General features: G+C 38.2%; 1 long non-coding RNA gene across 1 annotated transcript; it reads right to left on the reverse strand.

Moving 5' to 3' along the window:
* Positions 1–54: 54 nt before the first annotated feature.
* Positions 55–6,907, reverse strand: LOC115029732. The gene is made up of 3 exons (XR_003835285.1): positions 6,736–6,907; positions 4,990–5,079; positions 55–1,390 (listed from the first exon to the last, which is right to left on the reverse strand). It is a non-coding gene; the product is annotated as an uncharacterized LOC115029732 (long non-coding RNA).
* Positions 6,908–8,990: the final 2,083 nt, after the last annotated feature.

The following is an 8,990-nucleotide window of genomic DNA, read 5'->3' on the forward strand; positions in this document are numbered from 1 at the left end:
TACATAGATAAATATTAACTATAATTCTTCCTTTGCTTTTCAAAAACTAGAACACACAAAGTTATACAGTACCTCTGTGACAAATGTGCATCAGAATGTAAAACTACGGCCTGGAGAAATGACTTAGAGGCAAAGGAACTTATTATTTCTCCATAGAATCCTGATTCAATTCTTTCTACACACATGGCAAGTCACTACAATGCCTGACTTCACCTCCAATGGTTTGGTGCTGAATACAGGGACCTAGGGGCATAATAGCTCATGCAGTATACATAAAAAATGCAGATGAACAGTCTTATACTTAAATAAAATATTATTATAAAGGAAAATAGAAACCTCATTATATTGCTTAGAATTTCCCCCTATATAATATGTAGATTCTAAAAGAGGAAAAATACAGGTGAAGTGAGTATTCTTCCTCTTAAAGAAATTAAGAGAATAAATTAAGAAGAACGTCTGTTTATGGTTGAAAACTGACGGCTTAAGCACAGCAATACTCTCTAGTCAATACTCTCTAGANGATTTTTACTAATACAGTCCACATGATGTAACGTAAAGTTGGAGACAATAGTGCTTATGCCAAATCTAAAACATGATATAAAGTTAAATAGAGAAAATAATCATCTATTAAAAACTTACCATTGAGCATTGAGCAGAACCTCTCTTGAAATAAATAGATTTCTAGTATCAACCCACCCATGATCACTGTGTAACAAACATAAGATGCCTAAGAAAGACACCATAATACTGCAACCTTCATCACCTCACAGACAAATCAATGTTATGGAAGAGTNATCAAAATATTCCTTCCATCCTCTGTTCCTCTAGGGAGCTGACATGTTTACTATTAGGATTAAAGACAGATAGTCATACTTATCGTTCTACTCTTCCATATATTGTTCAATGCTGTCTATATATTTGTGCATCATTCATAAACCTATTTCTGGAAACATGACCATTCCTGAAAAGAAATTTATGTGGCACAAGAGACATTCCTTCCTCAACAATATACAAGGATACAAGTGTATCATATGAAGAAATCCCCATCAATATATTCTTTGAGCATCATTTAGAATAGACAATTTTCAGAATTCCAGGTCTGAAGTCCATGGAAATTTATGTCCTCACAGTATAAAATCCAGCTTAAATACAATGGGAAAAGGCTGTGCCATATAAGTGAAAGATCTAAAGACATAATTTTGACTATCAGGATAAAAGGAGAATAAATCATTGAAAATACACTTTAGATAACATTACCAGATGTAAAGAATTAAAGTTTTGAATGAGTTCAATAATAAAAATGACTTTCAAAGAAAGGTGAATAGGACACTGACCTGGGGAGCATTTACCAAAGAAGCAGTCATTCTTCTTATTGCTCTTTTCCAAGTTTCTGTCTCAGGAACAAAGATAGGAATTCTTCTTAAAATTTCATATCAAGGTGCCAAAACTACAAAGCTAAAATTAATGTAACTCTTCTACAAACAATGCCAAGCATAGACGCAAGAACCAAAATGATAACAGAAAACTTGACTACAACTTGAGGTTTTTTTCCTAACCTCAGCTGCCACCAGGATAATACAGAACATGCATATCTGGCGCAAAACACTATTACTCAGAGTTATTACTGGAAGCTTATCTTGCAGGGACTGGAGTCCTAGCCAATGGCTGGTGGGCACCTAGGTTAAAATGGAATTTCATCAGTCATCAATACTAAAAAACAGTATCTGATTTTTTCAGTCACATTTCATAAAATTTCATTTTACCTTGTACATATAGTACATTTCTTTTCCATGTGTGCCCTGTTGTCTTGGATAAGAAACAGATCCTTTATTTGCTAAATACCATGGTGGTTTTTTTTTTTTTAATTAATTGTCATAATATCTAGTTACAGCAATTTTCATTATCACCTACAAAGGCTTTACATTCGTACCGAGGTAAAAATGTATCTTTCAAATTTATTCATCCAATCCATGTGAACCTGTTTTCTAAGTTACACGCACACCTTTGTGTGAGAATATTGATCACCTAAAATCCTGTCCAACTGTCTGCAGTTAGGTCTCACCTGCTTAACTATTCTAATATGCTCAGTTGAGATCCTGAGGCCTAGATACAATGCTGTACCTTTTCTAGAAAAAAGGAGGTAGAGTCTGAAATGAAGAGTGCATGGATGAATTACAAGCCAGAGGTTTTTTTGGACCAAGCTGGCATGGAGCTCAGAGATTCAACTGCCTCTGCCTCCTCAGTGCGTGTGCGCCTCCATTCCCAAGCTACACAACAGATTTTAAGTCTAGTTCCATGGGATCCAGTCCTCTACTCTGAACTCTACAGGCATGAGGCCTACATAGCACACATGCATATATTTAGGCAAATATACTAACACACATAAATAAAAGGAAAATATAATTTTAATAAAATTTATTTTTTTTAAAATAGTTATATATTGCATCTTCTTTTCTCTCTAAAGCAGGATGATATGATAGTCTCATAATCAGCAAAGGTTCAGGGAATATAGGGTAAACACTTGAGTTCTAGATGCAGGAATGTACATCTAAGAACTCTATTGTTGATCTCAAGTAGGATACCAGTGTCACATCTCAGATGGTAAATTACAGTGATTAAAACTGTGCTTCCAAATTCTACAGCTGTCAGCCTTGTTTTTTTTTCCTTGAGACAGTAAGGAGCATAACACTAGTGCATACATAGAACATGACAAACAACACATAGAATCAAATACATTATGCCATTATTTTATAACAATATCTAACAACCATGAAGTAAACAGAAAAGTTAGCATTAATACTATCTAACTTTTCTAAAAGGTGACACAGCCACTACAGATAGATAAAAATTTCAGTAATTCCATGAGATTTCACTACAAAATAGTTAGAAATATCTATCTAAATAAATGCATATATGACAATGCATTCAGATGAAGGAGAAAGAGTTTCTGTGATTGAAAAAAAATGTACTAAGTTGTGTAGGAATTATACTAACTCTTCATTATTTATGAATATTATTGCTCAATTTGAAATCTGAATCTTTTGATTTCAAGCTCTAATTTTTTCTTCACTTTTTGAGCTCAATCATCTAACATGATTTTAAGTTACATAGGTAAATATCATTTTTGACTCTTCCTTCATTTTTCAATAAAATAGAACTCAGTGTTAAATTCTGGCTCCATTGTGAAAGAGCACCAGAAATTTAAATGTAGGGGCTGGAGTAATGTCTCTAGGGCAAAAGGGTACTCACTGTTTCTGAATAGAAATAATCTAATTCTCTCTACACACAAGGCAAATTATGATTTTGTGTGTCTCCTGTGCCATGGGTTTAATGACTATATCAGGGCTCAATGGGCTTCATAAATAAATACAGTACACATAAAAAATGAAGATGTATACTCCCACACTTAAATAATATTTTAAAGAAATAACTGGAATTCTGTCTAATAAAACCTCTCTTGAAAATCTCTACCTATATAAAACATAGCTACAGGGAAAGGAAAAACATGGAGTGGGGTAGCCTTCCACCTCTGAAAGATAAGAAGAGAACAAAGTAATTAGAAGAGACATTAATTAATGCTTTCAAATAGATGGCTTGTGCACTATATCAAGCATTATCTCTAGAAAATTTGTACTGATATAATCCACATGACACAATCTATGTGGGGATGTCAGTGTTACCTTATGCAGGGCTATGGAAAGAGTCATACATGAAGGAGTCAGAATTGAAGAAGAATTGAAGAGTTCCTAGAAACAAGTGAATAAATCAACCTCCTACATCATAAAACTAGAACCCGCATCAAGCAGGTGCTGATACTGAAGCAGGGAGTTTTCTCTAACAGCATCTGAGGACGAGATTATACGGAATTCTCCTTTCCAAAAGCAAACCTTAGGAGATCTGCCTAAAGGAGATTATTACCTAAAACCAGACCAGTTTTTAGGATCTACATAGACAAGGTCTCTATATTACACAGAAATGGAAGCAAAGGTGAGTTCACATCCAGAATGCAAGACTATTTTAACACCTACGAACTAATCAATGTCAGACTCTAAAGATGTAGAGTCAGTGAGAAAAGAAAAATGACTATGTCAACAGACACATGAAAGCTCTGTAACATTACGACATTTGCTGAATATAAAAGCCCTCAAGAATGTGAGAACAGATGAAACATAGGACAGGAACAGAGGCACAGCTAATGCAGAGTACAAAACAAAGGACAAGTGGAATTACTGTGCTCTAATCAGAACTAACTCAGAGCATACTCAGTACACAATTCAAGGTCGGAGACATGCTTAAAGAGGACAATATGACATAGGCAGAAAAAAGTCGACCTTCTTGAAAGAAAAAAAACAAAAAACAAAAAAACCAAACACCTCAGATTAGACTACTCACACTGTCTACAAATGTCTTGGACAGCCTGGTGGTTGCATTCATGGTGTCAAAAACTGCTCTGCAGAGGGGACAGAGGTATCAATGTCCATACCCAGCTATAGTATGCTGTGTGCTCCAATCTCAATCTGCCATGCAAGGCCATGTCCATTGGTGCCATAGTGCCAAGAAAACTTGTGGGTAACAGAAGATTTTCTGGTTCAATCTGAGACTAGCTCCATATGGGGTATGGAGTGTATGTGTGTGAAATACATGGGTTATAGTGGAAACCTCAGGCCCTAGAAGAAAATTCACTTCTGACGTTTGCTACATGTGCAAATGGCTTGGTCACACAGATAGCTTGGTGCTGCTTTCAGTCTATGTCAAAGAAACTTGTTAATGGGCAACAGTTAATTCAGAGATCCATAGCTAATTAATACTGAAAAAAACTGTTTACTGTACAACCTATAAGGAGAAATCCATTTTACAATATCTAATATTATTCTCAGTGAAAATTTCCTGAATGATTAATGAAATAGAATCTGGAAAAACCAATGTCACATTCTCATTTTATTGTCACTTAAGGCCCACCTCACCCCTTGTTCAGTTCCTCTAACATACCTGGATTCCTTACTATAGTCTCCTCTCTCTTCACCATCCAGGGCTCTTAGTTGAGTCGCTGGTGAGCAGATCTGGCTGAGCAGTGCAGACCTGCATATGGAGAAGAGATTCTTCAGAAAGCACCTGGAACTTTTCATGCCACAAAATATGAAAGATGCTGACACTTCCCAAGAGGATAAACATGAAGGAAAGACAAAATAACATGAAAAAAATGTCTCTTTTCTTTGAGGATTTTACTCTATTCTATGAGGTGTGAGACTCATTCACACACAGTTCACACACATTCTGAGGAGTTCTTTTCCCAAGAACCCCAAGGAAGACTCCACGAAAACTACTGTGACTCACAGAATCCAAACTGATGCACTTTTCCAAAAGGAGATCTCTGAAAAAGAGCCCTGACTGCAGGGTGTAGGTAAGAAGTCCACAGTCACAGAATCCAATATCAACAAACCATGAAATAACGAACAGTTTGGCCACATGTGCTTTTCTTGAACTCAGGAGACACGTTTCTGATGTAAGTGAGCAATCATAATTATTCAAAAAGGGCTTTCTAATTTTATTTAATTTATAGTGAGTTTTCTATCTATAACAATAAGGTGGCTTGACATTGCCCTTCCACAGCATGCATACTGGTGTGGCCTTGTTAGATATCAAAGGAACTTAGGAATAATGGCTAACTGAGGTGCCTATTAACATATCATAGTGGACATCTTTGGATAGGTGTTTCCTTGGCACCTAGTTCCTCTCTTGGGAGCCTCCTATTCCCTAACTCCCCCTTCGCACCCCCAAGTCACGGCCAGGTTAAGTTTGGACCCTTCCAGATACCTCTGGCTGTTCTCTCATACTGTGAAGCCCAAAATTAACATGTAAGCACTGCCTACCCAAGAACCAAATAACTTCCTAAAATGCTGGGAGTTGTAGCTCTTGGAAAAATAACAAACTCTCATGGGAATGTATGCAGGTTTGTCTTTATAAACTCCTGTAGCAGGAGGCCAAAGTCCATAGCTTGGTCAGTATTTAATATTTAATAATACTTGCCCAAATGGTGGTACTGATTTGTCTCAGGCAAATCTCAGGATTAACATAACGTATTAAATTTTCTCCTCAACCATACCTTAGAGCAGTCATGTCCTCAGTTTTCAGTTGTAACTCAACATATAAAGACACTTTCTGACTGCAGTATTTACATCACAGAGTGTGTACATCTAAGATGGAAACAAAAAACCAAAAAACCAAAACCAAAACCAAAACGGGGAGTAAAGCTTTGCCCAGTAATATTTAAAGTTCACAGCTGTAACTATGGTGCTTAGTCATGTATATTTTCTAACTCAATCAAATCTCAATTGGTTCTTCATATGACTAATATCTGCAAAACTCTCCGAGGATGCCCATTCTCCGGGCCAATGGCCACTCTCTTGAATAGGAAATGGTGGAACAGGGGAGTTAAGAAAGCATGAGTGAATTTGAATTCGAGGAGCTTTATAACTGCTGGAGCAAAGAGAACTCTGCGTGCGAACTGCAGATTCTGCAAATGCTCTACGAGATTATTTTCGGAAAATATTCTGGCAACCAATAGATAAATGAAAACATCACGATAAACCCCCAGTTCATAGGATCTCGAACTTCCCGACAACGCTAAAATAACCACAGCAGAATTAAGAAAGCGGCGTCCTTAAGAGCCGCGGAGGAAAACACACCCCTGCTCCTCCGCTCCCACCCTTTTCCCAGCCCCCAAGCCCCTCTGACCTGGGAGGTTCCCGCTGCTGGGCTGCTGACGCTTCCAAAATGTTCCCAGAGGCACCTGAGTCTTAAGGAAGTTTTCGGGGACCCTAATACACGGCCGGGTTCTTCCAACCCCACTTCCAGACCGTGTGGCTCCCTGAGTTCTTCAGGGAAAGGTGGAATTTCCTGTCACTCACACTTGTTTTCTTAGAGAAGCTCCTCCTGGACCCGCCCAACATAGCCCACTTCCGGTTATGCGATTCCTTTAAACCCGCTTACTATAGGCCTTTTTTTTTTTTTTTTTTTTTTTTTTTTTTTTTTTTTTTTTTTTTTTTTTTTTTTTTTTTAATTTTCTTCCCAAACCTCCCCGCGGGTTTTTTTTTTTTCCCCCCCCCCCCGCCCCCCGTCCTCCCAAATCATCTGCTCAGGCAGGGGTGTCCACCCATCAGGAACAGCTCCTCCCACTCAGTCTTGGGCAGCCTGCCAGACAGCTCCAGCAGCCAGACCTGGACTTGATCTTTGCTCTCAGCCTCCCCTATACTTGTTGCCAGGCTTGACCAGAATTGGATCAAATAGGATGATGCATCCAGTATCTGACCTCCAACATGGGTTCTGATCCCATCAGATATGTTATTCTAACTTCCCCTCCTTGGAATACCAGCACACACACACACACACACACACACACACACACACACAGGAGTAAATTCTGATGCACACACATGGAGTAAATTCTGATGCTCACTCAGATCCTTTTCCCAAAACAAAGTAAAACAAAAATTGAACACTGTTGCCTCTAAACACTAATCATATCTGTATCCCCTAAGGAAAGGAGCTTAAATATCCAATATACAGAACTGAAAACCAGAGTCATGTTCAAGGAGGTCAAAGTTTGTAAAGTATGTTAATGAACTCAAAATAGGAAAAAAATGGTTGTGGGCAACAAAACAATAGCAAATGCCTGAAGGAAGTAGGGACGATGTAGAATACGCAAACTGAATTTAATAAGTAGTGCACACTGTAATTCCCCACTCCCTACAATTCTGGCCCATACTTCCAACTAATCTCTCTCTCTCTCTCTCTCTCTCTCTCTCTCTCTCTCTCTCTCTCTCTCTCTCTCTCTCTCATATTCATTTCGATTCATTTTGTTTTGTGACCCATCATGATTAATCAGGATCATCTGTGAGACCCTGGGTTTGGAACTGTGTTGGAACCTGCTGGTCTCAGCAGATGAGACACAACTAAGCAACTAAGCACGGTGATTTCCCCTTCTCCTAAAACTGACTTATTGCCACAGTCAGGGTGGGGCCCTGTGACCCTCTCCTCTTTGGAGACTGATTGTAGCTAGGGTTAGTCTTGAGTGAGGTCAGTGCAGGTAAATACAGGTGCTCTGAGTCACTGACTACAATACTTGTATGGAATCTGGAGAATGACATGTCATGGCCATCTCATCTTTTCTCCTTACTTCTTTCTCCTTCCTCTTCCTTAATATTCCCAGAGCTATAGATGGCATGATGTAACTGACTTGTTTATGATTGTGCCCATATACATTGCTTATTTTCTGCATCTTTGACAGCCTCACCTTTCTGCATGATCACTGAATTTTCATACGGAGTTTTCATACTGAATTTCATACAGAAGGAAGGAAGGAAGGAAGGAAGGAAGGAAGGAAGGAAGGAAGGAAGGAAAAAAAGAAGAGTGAAATAGCACGTTTAGCATCCCCCCAGACATTTTTTTTTTAAACTAGCAAAAGAACAATTTGTTTGTAGATGTTTTCCTGATTGTTCTCTATAATTCTCTGTGTACACCTATCTGTGCCTGCATAGGCTGGGGGAAAGATACTCTAGAATTACCCTCTTCTCTTTACAGAGTCTAGCTAAGAAATAGATTTTTCATGATTATAATGAGGACCATATTTCTCTGGTGTGTTTTGAGGTTCAAACTCTGCTGTCATGATCATAACAGGTTAAAAGGCATCCCAGCTCTGCAAGTAGATGGGAGTTCAGAAACACAAACCTAGAGCTCAAGGTCTGTCCTGAAAGCTCAGGGTTCTGAGCCCATGGGCACCTTTCAAATGACAGGGCTAACTGTTTCACACTGTGGTGAGTTTTATTGTTTCCCAGCTTATGTTTATGCAAAACAAACAAGCAAACAAAAATGTCACTAGCTAATAGATTCTGCATATGTGAATGGATTAAACACTTTAGTGATTAATAGAGCATCCAAGTCGAGTTAAGGAAGGAAATGAAAGCCTTTTCTTTTTTTTTTTTTTTTTTTTT

Source organism: Mus caroli, chromosome 17 (genome assembly GCF_900094665.2).
Source record: "Mus caroli chromosome 17, CAROLI_EIJ_v1.1, whole genome shotgun sequence".
NCBI lineage: Eukaryota > Metazoa > Chordata > Mammalia > Rodentia > Muridae > Mus > Mus caroli.